The 14,496-nt window shown below is 39.8% G+C and overlaps 1 protein-coding gene across 11 annotated transcripts in view; it reads right to left on the minus strand.

Moving 5' to 3' along the window:
• agpat3 (1-acylglycerol-3-phosphate O-acyltransferase 3) overlaps nt 1-14,496 on the minus strand; it is an 89,957-nt gene that overhangs the window by 49,702 nt on the left and 25,759 nt on the right. For 3 of the 11 annotated variants that reach the window (XM_015363582.2, XM_015363580.2, XM_015363581.2), the window contains exon 1: nt 7,396-7,575. The exons of the other annotated variants lie outside the window; for them this stretch is intronic. The gene's annotated coding sequence lies outside the window, so the exon portion shown is untranslated. Of the gene's footprint in view, nt 1-7,395; nt 7,576-14,496 lie in introns of those variants that run through there. 11 annotated transcript variants of the gene reach the window in all.

Consider the following 14,496-nt stretch of genomic DNA (forward strand, 5'->3'; position numbering starts at 1 on the left):
GTATTATACGGTATGACGCGGTATGACGCGATATGACACGTGATTCGACACACCCACCGCGTTTTACCGCAGCGTACCCCGCTCGTTTTGGCTGCATCTGTATTCATATCAAACTATTTTTTTAACGTGTGGGTTATAAAATACTGATTTTCTATTGAGTTGTATATTGTAGTATATTGATTTTAGGAAAGCATTTTGGTGCACATTTTTTACATATTGGAGACAGGATATCAGGACATCAAAATCTAAACTAGCTTTCAGCGATTAATGAATTTAAGACAAATTTATAACACAGCATGTTATATGGCATTGCTTCATCTTAATAAATTATATATTAAAATACATGATATTCCTGTTTTAAAGGCAAGGGCTTTAAATGAAAACTGTGAGAGGTACCTTCAGGAACCTTCAGTTAACAGGTCTCAATCCATCCATTCTTCATTGGTGATCATTTTTACAGCCCTAAACTAGTAACTTATTTATTTGAGTAAAAAAAAGTGGTGCAGCTCTTAAGCAGTTAGATAAAAGACTTATTTACATTTACAGTCCCTTGGCAGGACACAACCAACAAAATATAAGACATAGATGAAAGACATCTAAAAAACATCTCAACATTCTGATAAAAGAAACTATATCTGAAAACCTATATCTGAATATTTTCTTACCTATTTAATAATGTATTTGCCCTTTGTAAGCACAGCAAGCTCAGACAAAATGGCAGTCCTGTTAGGACCACATTTCACAGGAAGCTTAGGGGGAATGAGCTGCTGCTCTCAGTCACCTGACCAGTTGCTGGAAGACAGTCAGGTGACAGTCTAAAAACCAGACAGCTTTTCTGTGTTAGTGATTATCTGCTATTTGTAGGTCAGAGAGCAGATCCTATGTGTGCAGCCATGTAAGAGGGAGGTAGACAGACCAAGAAACTGTGAGTCTTGAGATTTTGAAAATTATATCTAGTCTCAGAGAACATGATCTGGCACACACAACCAGTTACAAGTATCTTAGCAATTGAGACAATAGCTCATCTGGGAGTTTTGACTTCACATTGAGGGCACTGAAGCAGAAGGCGTCCAGGGTTTTACATATTATTAGAAGAAGGAGACTCTTCAATATCCACCCCCACTGGTTGTGAATATTTGAAAGTGTAATCCAACCCATTGCCCTCTATTGTAGTGACTTGCGGGGGCAAATCACAGACCATGACAACACTAAAAAGGCCTACACACAGACTTCTGTAAAATTATGTCTTTAGTGCAAAAACCAATCAATTCAGGGCCAAATTAGGTTAATCCAGACTGATAATTAATATATAGTAGAAAGCAATAAAATATTGGTAACAACATAACCAGAACTCCTATGATCACAAGGCCCAGCTAAGCCAAAAACTGCCACAGAACAGCCTCCTCAGCCACACAGTCCTAAAGCTCAACCAGGGTAGCACAACTAAAACAACACAAATCAAAATCAACCAAATCAAAGCAGAAGCCAAACAACCACACCTTACTCATTGGGACACATGTACAAACACAACACAAACTGGAATGCTACGGGACCATAAAAAGACAATACACAGTGGTCCAGTATCTGACCTGGGTGACAGACAGCAAAGAGAAACTCTAATAAACTAAGAAAGTAATGCCTCAATGACCACTGACCATAGAAACTGGGAGACACAGGCAGACTCCAGCTGCCTGTAGAAAGAATCAGAAACTGAGATTTACTTTCTGCAGCACTGTCAGAAACACTACATTGGACAAATGTTCTTCCCTAAAATGACAAATCTAAGCACAGAATTCCCACACATACCAGAATCATAACAGCCTACCAACATCCGATCCTACTGGGGACAGAGAAAGGAAACTCAGAGCTGGCAGCCCAGTATGTGATCTTCTGAACAACAGAAAGTGAATCTATCTCACAATAATGTTTAATGTGTTTGTACTGTAAATGTCTGTAATTGTTGTGTTATTTGTAGCTGCTTTGGTAACAGTGTTTAATTCAGTGGTCATGCTAAAAAATACATTTGAATTTTAATTTGATTTGGATTTGTTTATAAGAAATCTGTGAAGAGTTTCAGGGAAAGACTGAAATGTAATTATTTTAGAAGCTGGTAAGCGGTTTAACAGCCCAGTATTAGAGTCACAGACTAAAGGAACCATCTAGGAGCTCAAAAAGGTGATTAGGTTTTTGTTTTGGTTTATGATGTTTTTTCCTGTAAATAAAGCACTGTTTTTGAACCTTATGGATGTTTTAGTGTGATGTCCTGGACTTACCTATTTTAAAGGTCTTGTTATGATATAGCCAGGGGGTGTCACAACTACTGTATCAAATTATCAACTTTTGACCACAAAATTGAACATAAAAACACTGAACACAATGTAATGTGTTCTTGTATTTTTTTCCTTACTCTGCCTTTAATACTAATGCAAGAATGTTATCTTGTACTCTAATCTTATACTCTTCTTCTACCATCTCTTTTTGTTTATGCAGAGGGGTTCCCTTTAGCTTTAACATCAAAAGGAAGAGGAGAGCCTTTCACCCAGTAGGCATACTGCCATCTGCTCGCTTAGTCTGTGATATTCAAAGATCCAGCACATTCCATGAAAACATTGTATTTGCATCTCCTAAAATATGAAAATCTGTAATTCTATCCACCTCAGAGCCGTTCAGAGAATTCTGCAGTGGTATAAAATGATAAAAATAAAACACCAACTTTAAAGTTTTAACTTTAACACTTGAATACATAATGCTGACAATCAATACAATGTCTCCATGTTCCTGCACAGTACATGATGACTGTCTCAATTTCTGGTGAGCGTAATTTTGCCTTTAATACCATCCAAAATATGACAATTCTTTTTGTATTCCTTTTTGTATTCCTCTGCAAACCCGAAAGACAAATACACATATCTGTTTAGTGTTTAGAACAGTGTCACTAAACTAATAAAAACAAAAAATAACATAATACAGGAAAATGTAAAGTACATAAAAGGAGCTGAAAATTCTGTAAACAAAAACATCTATCCAGGCTGACAGAGATCTAATAGCACAGTGCAGCTTAACAGTGCTTCCTTTAATAGAACCATGCAAGTAAATATGCTAAAGTTTGAACTAGAGGTAACTTACAGTAGTCATCATCCAGTTCCGTATAACAAAACCCTCAAACCCTGCCTGGCTATTTAGATCTCCCAATAAAGTACATCTTGACTGACAGTAACCTGGGAATCAACACTGAGCAGAAGCAGCTTGTTAAATGGCCAATTCATACCATTTATATATGAGTGCATCATCCATGTACACCCAAAAGCAATCACAGGACACTTCTACATATGCAAGTATGTATTAAATAAATTTTGTAAGAGTCTCAGAGAAAGTAATCTACTAGGATGTATACTAGTAGACTAGACTCTCACTATTTGTTTGAAGAGTTAGTCAAGTAGATCTCAGGATGAAATTTCACACATATTTTAAATGAAAGTAAAAGTTTTCTCTAGTTTGCGACAATAATTTAAAATCTTGTCACTATTAGCGACAGACACCAAAACTTGATTTTGTGTCAATACGGTCAAATTTCATCTGATGATGATGCATTACTTAATTACATCTTGTGCATGCCTTTACGTCCCTTCATCAAAGCACACAGTAGTGACTGTTGGTTAAAAGGTAGCAAGATAAGAAGCTACGCACTAGAACACAGGCTACAACGTTTCACATGCTAGCTGATCTGTTAACAATGGCGAAGCGCAAAATTACAGACTTTGATGCATCTCCCGTTGGATCTTCGACCACCACAATGGATCCTCAAAATTCATCTAGCGAACTTAATGTGAGCATGGACGACAGTGCATCTGAAACAACCGTCTAAATCAAGCAATTTGATGTATTGCGACTTTTGTTCTAAAGCCGGTCAGGAAGTTGCAGGGAAAAGGGCCGAATCATTTCTATAAAGAATCACAAAAAAAATGGAGAGAGTCAGAAGCATACTGATTGAAGCTCGTGATTGTGTAATTGCGAAGTGTGCCTCATTTAGCACAGGCTGTATCTTGCACCTGTGAGAAAACAGCCGAGACTTTAAGGAACTGAAAATGTAATTAAATGGAATCTTGACAAAAGAGCCTTACTGTACAGATTTCAGGAATGTTTTGCATTTAGTTCAGAACATGTTTGTGCTACCCATATCAGTTGCACAGTGTGAACGAGGCTTTGCTCCACAAAACAGAATAAAATGAAAAGTATGCAATTAATTTAATATCTCAACATTGGAGGATTTAATCAGGATCAGCTCAGAAGGCCCTTCACTTTAGCAGTTTGATCCTGAGCCCTGTGTGAGGCCCTGTGTACAAGCGGAAGAGGAGGCCTCAGTATACAGGATTGCCAAGTGACACTGATATTTCGATGGTCAGTGACACTGGCTCAGAATCTGATGAGCAGACACTCTATTTGTGACTGTATATTGTTTTAATGTTCTAACACAGTGGTTCTCAAACTTTTTGGACCAAGTACCAACCCTGATTAAACCAAAGCATCCAAGTACCACCTACAGTACAAGTCATCTTCTCATAGAAACCACAGCAAATCTCAATTACCAACATGAGCGCCCACGTGCACACACTCACATACACATATAATAAAGATTATAATAAACTTTATTTGATATAGCGCCTTTAAAGGTGGCTTCTCAAAGCGCTTTACAGAATGACAACAGGAACAACAATTAAAAATAAATAAAAAAGCACCATTTCAGTGAGAGGGGTGAGCCTGTTTAGTCAAGCAAAGCAGATGCGAAGTAATTGGTCGAGCCTTGATACAAGTCACAACAGAGTCTTACAGATTTTAAATCATCTGGCATTTTCTTGACTGCCAAGGCCTTGCATTGGATGCTACAGTACGTTCACTTCATATCTGGACCAACCTCTATAATTCGTGCAACTACACCGCTGTGTCAACTTGTCATTGCTCTAGCACTGTCTGTACAAACTCCGACGCATTATATTCAGTCGATGCCATCTGCTTCAATAAATTCATTCAGAAGCTGAAATACATGCTCTCCTGCAGTTCCTGTTGGTAGCGGCTTACAGAACAGAAAGTCCTCATGGGACGTACTCTCAAACTCGTATCTAACGGAAACGAGCAAATCTAATTGCAGTGAAAAGCATCTGCTCATCTCTATCAGCGTACTTTTGACATCTTCTGCCATATCAATAATTCTATGAGTGACTGTCACGGAGGGGGCAGCAGGTGTTACGAAGCGTTTTTTAGAACCCTATACAGACAGCACTATCTGGAAGGGAGTGAACAAACACGGGGAGGAGACGAGGAACTGGGCTGATAGACAAACAGGGGGGTGTGATGGAGGTGCGCAGGTGCTCGGGGGGGAGTGGTCCAGGCAAACAGTCCAAAGGGAGTCAGAAGGGAAATCTAGTGCAGGCAAAGGTCCAGAGCCAGGTGATCCAGTTAAAAACAAGAGCGGGATCCGGCGAAGGGTCGGGAAGATAAAAGGGGTAACGGGACCAGGTGCTCCAAGTCTCGAACTCGGCTGGTTCAGGATGCCGATAGGAGGCCTAAGCCCTCGAGCCACGGACGTAGGGCGACTCGGTGGTAGACGGGCCTCTGGGCGTCCGTGTTCCAGGGCAGAGCCCAGAACAGAGTGAACGTCTGGCTTTTGTATGGAAGGGCAGGAACAGGGAGCAGGTGCACAAAATCAACTAAAGTGTGAAAGAGCCAGAGCGCCATTAAGGGGGAGGGATTACAATCGTGAGCTGCAGTTTGAGCTGTTTAGCTTTTCATCTTTTTCTCCACGCATAATACGTGTCAGCTCTTTTGCCAATGGTAAACAAAGTTCTTCACAAATAGTATGGAGCTTACCTGCTTTAGCAATCCGCAAGCTTGCATTTTTCCCCGTTTCTGCTTCAGGGGTCCGTCTCAGAAGTTAAAAAGAAGTTTTTATTTAACGCGCATGGGAGTGAAACAGAGACGCTCGGTGTATTTTTCTCAAATTAATCTAGAAAAGTTCTTAAATATTTTTCTGTTATCTATCACGGTTTCCTGTGCTCACAAGATTGCCAGCGTTCGTAGTACGCATTTCTATGCTTTCCTGTGCTTACAACATTGACATTGTTCCACAATCACGCACATTCTCCTACCTCCCTATTTGCTTTTTTTAAATACAATTGGTCACTTACGTTTGTAGCATGGATTCCTATACAATGGTACAGAATTAAATAGAAGCTCTAGTGTCCACTCAAGTATTAGCGTGCTGTATCATAGTACGTAGGTTGCATATTCGACACAAACTACCATAATTTGAGAACCACTGTTCTAACAAAAAGAGTACATAATTGGAGGAGGGCAAGATTCAGGCAATAAAAGAGGAGGACAGACCTACAGGCATAGAACAGAGGACACAGTAAGTCTTTTTATGTTAATATGAACTAGCCAAAAAATCATTTGGCTCTTAAATTTTTCATTTTAGGAGCCAGTGGCACCCAAGTATTTTTTTTAGTCTGGAGCCCTGACTAAATATCTGTAGCAAAAATGCTGGGGGCAGTGGAAACAATCCAGTAAGAACAATTCGCTTTTTTATTAATCACACGAAATAATTAAAATCCATGATTAAGTTCTACATCTTTTTTATATATATTTTTATACACTGAAGCCTGGAGGGGATCAGAGGTCATAGACACACTGTATTCATCATCCGTGCAATGAGAATAGTGTGACCAGGAGGAAAAACACAAAAGCCCCTTTTCTCTATCTCTATTTCTCTATGTACATAATGGAGGGTAAAAAGCTCCTTATACCGTCCATTTAATTATAAAACATGTTAAAAACTTGTACCACTTACATCCATCGATAGTTGGACTATGGCTATGAAAATTCTAGCCAGAGAACGGAAAATGTGTCATTACTGAAACCAGAGAACAAGCTACTTTCCTGATTTGAAACCAGAGCTGTTTTTTGTATGTCCAGACTCATCATTCACATATAAATGGCTTTCTGTGGGTGCCAGAAACAAGTTCACAACTGAAATCACATGTCATTCAGGTCACAATCATGTCACAGTGTCACTGAGGATCATGATACTTTATCAGATTTGGGCAGTTATGCAAATTAATATTTCACCATAAATATTGTTCATAAAGCATATTTATCAGGTGCCATTTTAAAAAAAACACAACAGTTGTGAACTTATTAAATGAGAAAAACAAAATAAACAACAACTGATAAACATACAGTAGATTTGTAACACTAAGGACAACAGATTAAGAATACAGCAGACCAAACCTTAGCTGAGCTATATTCATTCTATTCCTCAAGACCTGAGACTGAGTTACACTAAACAGGCTGAAATCTCTCAGCTACCATGTACCCATCTGGAAAAAAGCAAAAACAGACCTTTTTAAAAGGGAATCCTGTTTTCCAAACTTGCAATAATGTTTTGCTGCAGTGCTGCATTCACTACAAAGTGAACTGTGGTATGGTGGTATCACTATTCAACAATAAATCAACGGACTTTGGAGTCTTGCCTAATTGTGACGTCTCATTTAAAACGCAAGCTTGTAAGTCATCTCCAGTGAGTTGGACTGAGAGAAAAACAAATATCTATAAGCAAGCAAGCTGTAGGCGTGTGCTTTGTTGTGAATGGATCACCTGATCCCTGCTACCGAATGGTGGGGTTTTGAGGTTATTGAACTTTTAACTAAAGGAGGGGAAGTTAGTTCACTCACTTATGACTTCAGGATCCTCACTTCACATTCAGGATTCCTTCCATCGGCATTAGCCAAAAGCAGAAACAGACAGTGCTTTTTGTTTCTTTCAGTCTCATTACATGATGTGCTGGAAGAAACTTTTTTTACAGCTTTGTGAAACTTTATATTTGTCAACTGGTTTTGTATAGTCCACCCATGAATCTCTTGAGTGTTACTGATATAACACTTCAATTTTAAATACATCACTATTTTCTTTCTGAAAAGAAGAAGATTTGTGAGCTTCACACATCCTGGGGTGCTCCACAATTATTACCTCAGAAAAAGTGTATTATTAACTTTAAACCACTGCAACTTCTTGTAAGAACTTCCTGAATGAACCAAAATATCTGTAATGGGGTGATCTGTATTTGAATAATTTTAGATAAAATTACTGGTCGGATAATATTAGTCCAAATGCTTTAAAATAAAGATGAGTGAGGGTAATTACTGCATCTTCTGTGCTTCACCCTTGTTTATAAAATAAACTGATAAAAAACTACATTTACCACTGGCAGACGCAGTTCAATTCTGAACCAAGATTCTATTAAATGATGTAACCAAAACTGATGTAGGAGCAACTAGTCTAAAATAGTGATCGCTTGGACAGGTTTTCTTAGGGAGGGTATAATATCGGAGGTTTTCCTTATTACCAGTATAGTATGCTTATCTACAGACATCTGGAAAAGTTAGCTAATTCTCTTGCAAAGAACTACAAAATAAGTGGATTTATATTATAAGAACCAGCTGAATTACAAACATTTGTACACTGAAAAATATAAAGGACTTGGTCTACATTAACGATAACCCTGTCTGAACTGTAAAATGAAAGTGACTTTATAATACTAAAACATTTTCTGTTATCTGTTTTAACATACATGATAAAAAACATTTTGTTCATTTAAAAACTGAAATTCTTTGTCAATCACTAAAGGTTTCCTGATAAGGGACATTACTGTCATTCTTTTCATGCTGTTCCAGAGTTTTCTAGGTACAGTGGTGTGAAAAAGTGTTTGCCCCCTTCCTGATTTCTTATTTTTTTGCATGTTTTCACACTGAAATGTTTCAGATCATCAAACAAATTGAAATATTAGACAAAGATAACACAAGTAAACACAAAATGCAGTTTTTAAATGAAAGTTTTTATTATTAAGGGAAAAATAAATCCAAACCTACATGGCCCTGTGTGAAAAAGTGACCGTCCCCCCTGTTAAAACATAAATCAACTGTGGTTTATCACATCTTTGGAAAGCTGAGTTCAATTTCTCTAGCCACACCCAGGCCTGATTACTGCCACACCTGTTCTCAATCAAGAAATCACTTAAATAGGACCTGCCTGACAAAGTGAAGTAGACCAAAAGATCCTCAGAAGCTAGAAATCATGCTGCGATCCAATCAAATTCAGGAACAAATGAGAAACAGTAATTGAGATTTATCAGTCTGAAAAAGGTTATAAAGCCATTTCTAAACCTTTGGGACTCCAGCGAACCACAGTGAGAGCCATTATCCAGAAATGGCGAAAACATGGAACAGTGGTGAACCTTCCCAAGAGTGGCTGGCCGACCAAAATTACCCCCAGAGCGCGGCGACGACTCATCCAAGAGGTCACAAAAAACCCCACAACAACATCCAAAGAACTGTAGGCTTCACTTGCCTCAGTTAAGGTCAGTGTTCATGACTCCACCATAAGACAGAGACTGGGCAAAAATTGCCTGCATGGCAGAGTTCCAAGACGAAAACCACTGCTGAGCAAAAAGAACATAAAGGCTCGTCTCAGTTTTGCCAGAAAACATCCCCAAGACTTTTGGGAAAATACTCTGTGGACTGATGAGACAAAAGTTAAACGTTTTGGAAGGTGTCCCATTACATCTGGCGTAAAAGTAACACAGCATTTCAGAAAAGGAACATCATACCAACAGTAAAATGTGGTGGTGGTGGTGGTGTGATGGTCTGGGGCTGTTTTGCTGCTTCAGGACCTGGAAGACTTGCTGTGGTAAATGGAACCATGAATTCTGCTGTCTGCCAAAAAATCCTAAAGGAGAATGTCCGGCCATCTGTTAGTGACCTCAAGCTGAAGTGCACTTGGGTTCTGCAGCAGGACAATGATCCAAAACACACCAGCAAGTCTACCTCTGAATTTGTTAAGAAAAACAAAATGAAGACTTTGGAGTGGCCTAGTCAAACTCTTGACCTGAATCCAATTGAGATGTTGTGGCATGACCTTAAAAAAGTGGTTAAGGCTCGAAAACCCTCCAATGTGGCTGAATTACAACAAGTCTGCAAAGATGAGTGGGCCAAAATTCCTCCACAGCGCTGTTAAGACTCATTGCTAGTTATCGCAAACGCTTGATTGCAGTTGTTGGTGCTAAGGGTGGCCCAACCAGTTATTAGGTTTAGGGGGCAATCACTTTTTCACACAGGGCCATGTAGGTTTGGATTTTTTTTTCCCTTAATAATAAAAACCTTCATTTAAAAACTGCATTTTATTTGTGTTATCTTTGTGTAATATTTCAATTTGTTTGATGATCTGAAACATTTCAGTGTGACAAATATGCAAAAAAATAAGAAATCAGGAAGGGGGCAAACACTTTTTCACACCACTGTATATTAGCTTTAAATCCATCCTCCAAATCCTGCTTTATGTACAAGTTTTCATCCTCTAAATTCTCCTTTTTATTCTTTTTCAGTCCAGTCTTTATTCTCAAAAGAGAGCTCCCTTAAAATCACAGTAATTGTACAAAAAAAACGAATGAACTCTGTAACCACTGTTATGTCATATATAGTAAGGTGCCTTGGTGAAACACTTCCCTCTTTGTACACTCAAATCCTACCTGAAGTTCTTCCTTACTTTAGTGTGTCCACACCTAAATCTTCTTGTATAATAATTAAATGTACTACATTACTAATCGGACTTAGAAATCAGTGGTCTGATCTTGGATTCATAAGCCCCTACAAAATTCACAAAGCACTTAACCATCATGTTGTCTTTTCTGGGTAGACCCTTAACATATCAGTAGAATCCCAACATTGTGATTTCCAATTTACATTGTTTCAGATTCCCCAGCTAGAGTTTCTGGATACTGTTGCCGAAGTGTGTGACCACAGTCTGTGATAATGGCATCCACTTTTGTTGCTTTGCCACTAGGGGGGATGTATTTGTAGCAAACCACAACCAAACTTCCTGGGCAAATAAAAAGGTATTAATGTCATACAAAGAATTTCATCTTTGTAAGATAAGATAAGATCACTTTATTGGCCATATACTATTTCTTGTATAAGGAATTTGTCTTTTCACATACACCAACTTGTTTTCTGGGGTCAGAGCACAGGGTCAACCATTTATATGGCACCCCTGGCGCAGTTGGGATTAAGGGCCTTGCTCAGGGGCCCACGGAATAGGATTCCTCTGCCGGCCGCGGGATACGGACCAGCAACCTTCCAGCCACAGAGCAACCGCACCACCCCGACATCACTGTTGCATATTCATTTCTAATGGTATATAGGCAGCACCACTGATATACACACAACTCCCTCCTCCTCACGTTTTACTCATTATCATTTATAATTCCTGTCAGCTAGTAAATGTGTAACTGCTCCAGTGATTGAGGGGATGCAGCACGGTGGTAGCTAGCTGGTTGTGAAGTCCTGCTGCAGGCTAGATCTTGGGTAGAATTCTGTCTTTACGTATGGGCTCACCCTCTAACTCAGCGCTTTGGGAAAAGTCTCAAAAGTTTAGACAAGTTGGTATGGCGGAAAGAGGAACATGGTTTGCGGTTATGCCCCACTTTTTAACTTGAGAAAATACAGCTGGTGATTGGTCAAGTAGTCACCAGGTGTAGTGGGTTCCCACACCCTGCAGGTCCCTGATTGGCTAGTCATCTTGTTGGATGATTGACCATGGCCTGTGACTTTTAAGATTATGTCCAGATGTGTTTATGTCCCTCTGCTAGACATCAAGATGCCAGCAGTGGACATCTATCTTAAAGGAATACTGACACTGGATCTAGACTGTACCGGGAATGATCTTTAGCCAAAAGATTATCTCCCTCGCTTGCTCACATGCAAAGATGAGGTCATCCTAGGTTGAAAATAACAGAATCTCTACATTCCTGCGACAGGCAACAGGCATTTTGGTGCAGGCATACAAACTTGTTAGAAATATTTATTAAAACTTAAATCTAAATTAATTAATAGGCCTTGCCCTTGCATATCCCCATTTTTGAAGGTTACAGGGTCTTGAGATGGTGTTGTCCTTCAAAACAAAAACAGTTCAGTAGGGTCTGTAGCGGCAATGCTTGTTAATAGGACAGAATTAAGCGTTGCTGTGCTTTCCTAAGTGAGGCCCCTTCTCACTCTCCATCTCTGTGGTGCAGCCACAGAGAAAGTATTCATGCAGGCTGATTTAAGATGTTTTCTTTTGATAAGGGACATCTCCCAAATGGGGATGCTCTTAGCTAAGCCTGGCTATCATGATCAATGGTCATCCATTGGCGCCTATCTGTCTAAGGGGTGCCAGATGGACATCGGGACTGCATTCCTAAGTGTCAGGAGTAAGTGACTCATAGCTCACCTTGATCAACCAATCAGGGACTGGTAGGGCCGAGTAACCCACGTGGAATTCTGATGCCCATGAAACATTCAGCCAATGAACGAGCTGAAGTTCCTCCAGGTAAAAACAAGCAACACAGAGAGCCTGTAGTGCACTTTTCTGAAAGGGAGAATCTCAAAGGAGAATTCCAGGGCAGGACGGCCCAGGAGCAGAAGGCTCCCAAGAGCAGGACATTCTCGCAAAGCGCCTCCTGACCATCCTGAGACTCAGCCCGGACAACCATGGAACGGCCAGTGTGTCCGAGTGCCAGAACTTTCCTTTGTTCTAAGAGTCTAGAGTCTAGAGTCTAGAGTCTAGGTTGCCAGAGAGTAACCAGAGGATCCACCCGAGGTTAGCACCAGCAGCAGGCCTCATGAACAGGTCAGAACTGTGGACAGCTGAATCACTATTCAGAACTAGCTCTTCATCAGGAACGAACCGGTCCTCTTCCTGACTTGCTGGGACCCACAGTCATCTTTTCTCATTTGCGCAAACTTTGCTAGTTAAAGCCAACACTAACTAGTCGGTCAGTGAGCATCTGCAGCGCACCGTCGCAAACCACACAGCACAGCCTGGCACCTAGCCAGACAGCGCAGATTGGACAGCAACAAGCCTGCAACTGTTTCTTTGTGCCCGCAGGAGATCTGAATCCCCAGAGATTGGATGAGTATTCAACTTCAATCCATTAAAGCTCGAGAATTCAATTGTTATCCCAACCAGCTGATATCAATTTAATTCCTAAGAGTAATGTACTTGTTTTGAGTATCTAATGTAGAAGTTATAACCAAGTTCATTTATGAAACGGTCTTAATGAATGATATACTGAACGTATGTCCTCTTGATATGTGTAACACTTGTAACTGACTGAATATATACCTTTTGTATTCTGATAACCCTCTCGATAAGATCTGTTAGGTTTACATGCATATTCTATGTATTAATAAATGTATCCTCATGTATTAGTACCTGTGTGTGCGCGTTGTTTGAGTTATATCGCATGGTTGGATTCTAAAGCCATCAAAAGAATCAATTTTGTGATTTACTGCTACAATTAATAATTGTCCCAGTAAATCCCCAAACCCTACAGAACTGGTGCCTTCAGAGAGCACACTACAATACTATACTATAGACTTTACTCCAGTTCAACAGTGTTACCCCTAAAGGCATCTGTAATCTCAATTGCAGTCTCATATCAATCTGATTCCAAGTGATACAATGCCAGATCACCAAGCTGCACTATGGCTCCCTCAAGAACATGTAAAAAAATAATTTGACTTTTAAGCTGCACTTACTGTAGGTAGTTGTATCATGTCTGTCATAGGTCACCATAACACTTAACTGTGGTTTACTGACCAGCGATCTATATTCCACCTGCTCTACTTGGGGTGCATCAACCTCTCTCTGGCTCATAATGGTAGCTTTCAGTTTTGCCTTCCTGATAGCATACAATCTCTGGATGGAATCCCTTTAAAACAGCTTAATGGGACACACCCAGTGAGTATCCTTTATAGATATGCACATCATAGTAGAAGCTAATGCAGACTTGGGTTGGCGTCTTGGTAAGCTATGAGTGGAACGGTGGTTAACTTTTCATGCATTTCCCTTTCCAGCAGCCAACATTTAATATGGATTTAAGTCTATAGATACCTTTACTACTAACAATAGGGAGGTTCAAGAGAAAACCTATCTGGATTCAGATTTGATATGTATGGAAATACCACTTCCTAAACTTTACACAAGGTATGCTTGCAGCAGTTGCACAGTCTCTGAAGTAGCTTACCGCAATATATTTTCCACTAAGGTGGAACCAGGTAGGTGGCAATCTGTTCCCACTTCTATTTTTTTCAGCAGGAGATGTGAAATAGTTCGAAGTAATAAGCTCCCTGATAAGATCTTGCATCAACATCCTGACCTGTTGCGCATAAGTATAATCGCAGTTGATGTCATTGTGGAGGGTACGATTTAACACTGCTGTATGGTGGGACTCAGCATAGTGCCCTGTAATGTTTTCCCTAACCTTTCCGAACGCTGCTGCTGGAATAGCTTATCACTAATCTGAGGCATCTCTTATTGTAACTCTGACATGTGTCTCCTCAATGTGATCATGGTGACAGTGCCCACAGAAAACAGACCTGATAAAAATAATGATCCCAGAGCAATCAG

The sequence above is a fragment of the Lepisosteus oculatus genome, chromosome 15, assembly GCF_040954835.1.
Source record: "Lepisosteus oculatus isolate fLepOcu1 chromosome 15, fLepOcu1.hap2, whole genome shotgun sequence".
NCBI lineage: Eukaryota > Metazoa > Chordata > Actinopteri > Semionotiformes > Lepisosteidae > Lepisosteus > Lepisosteus oculatus.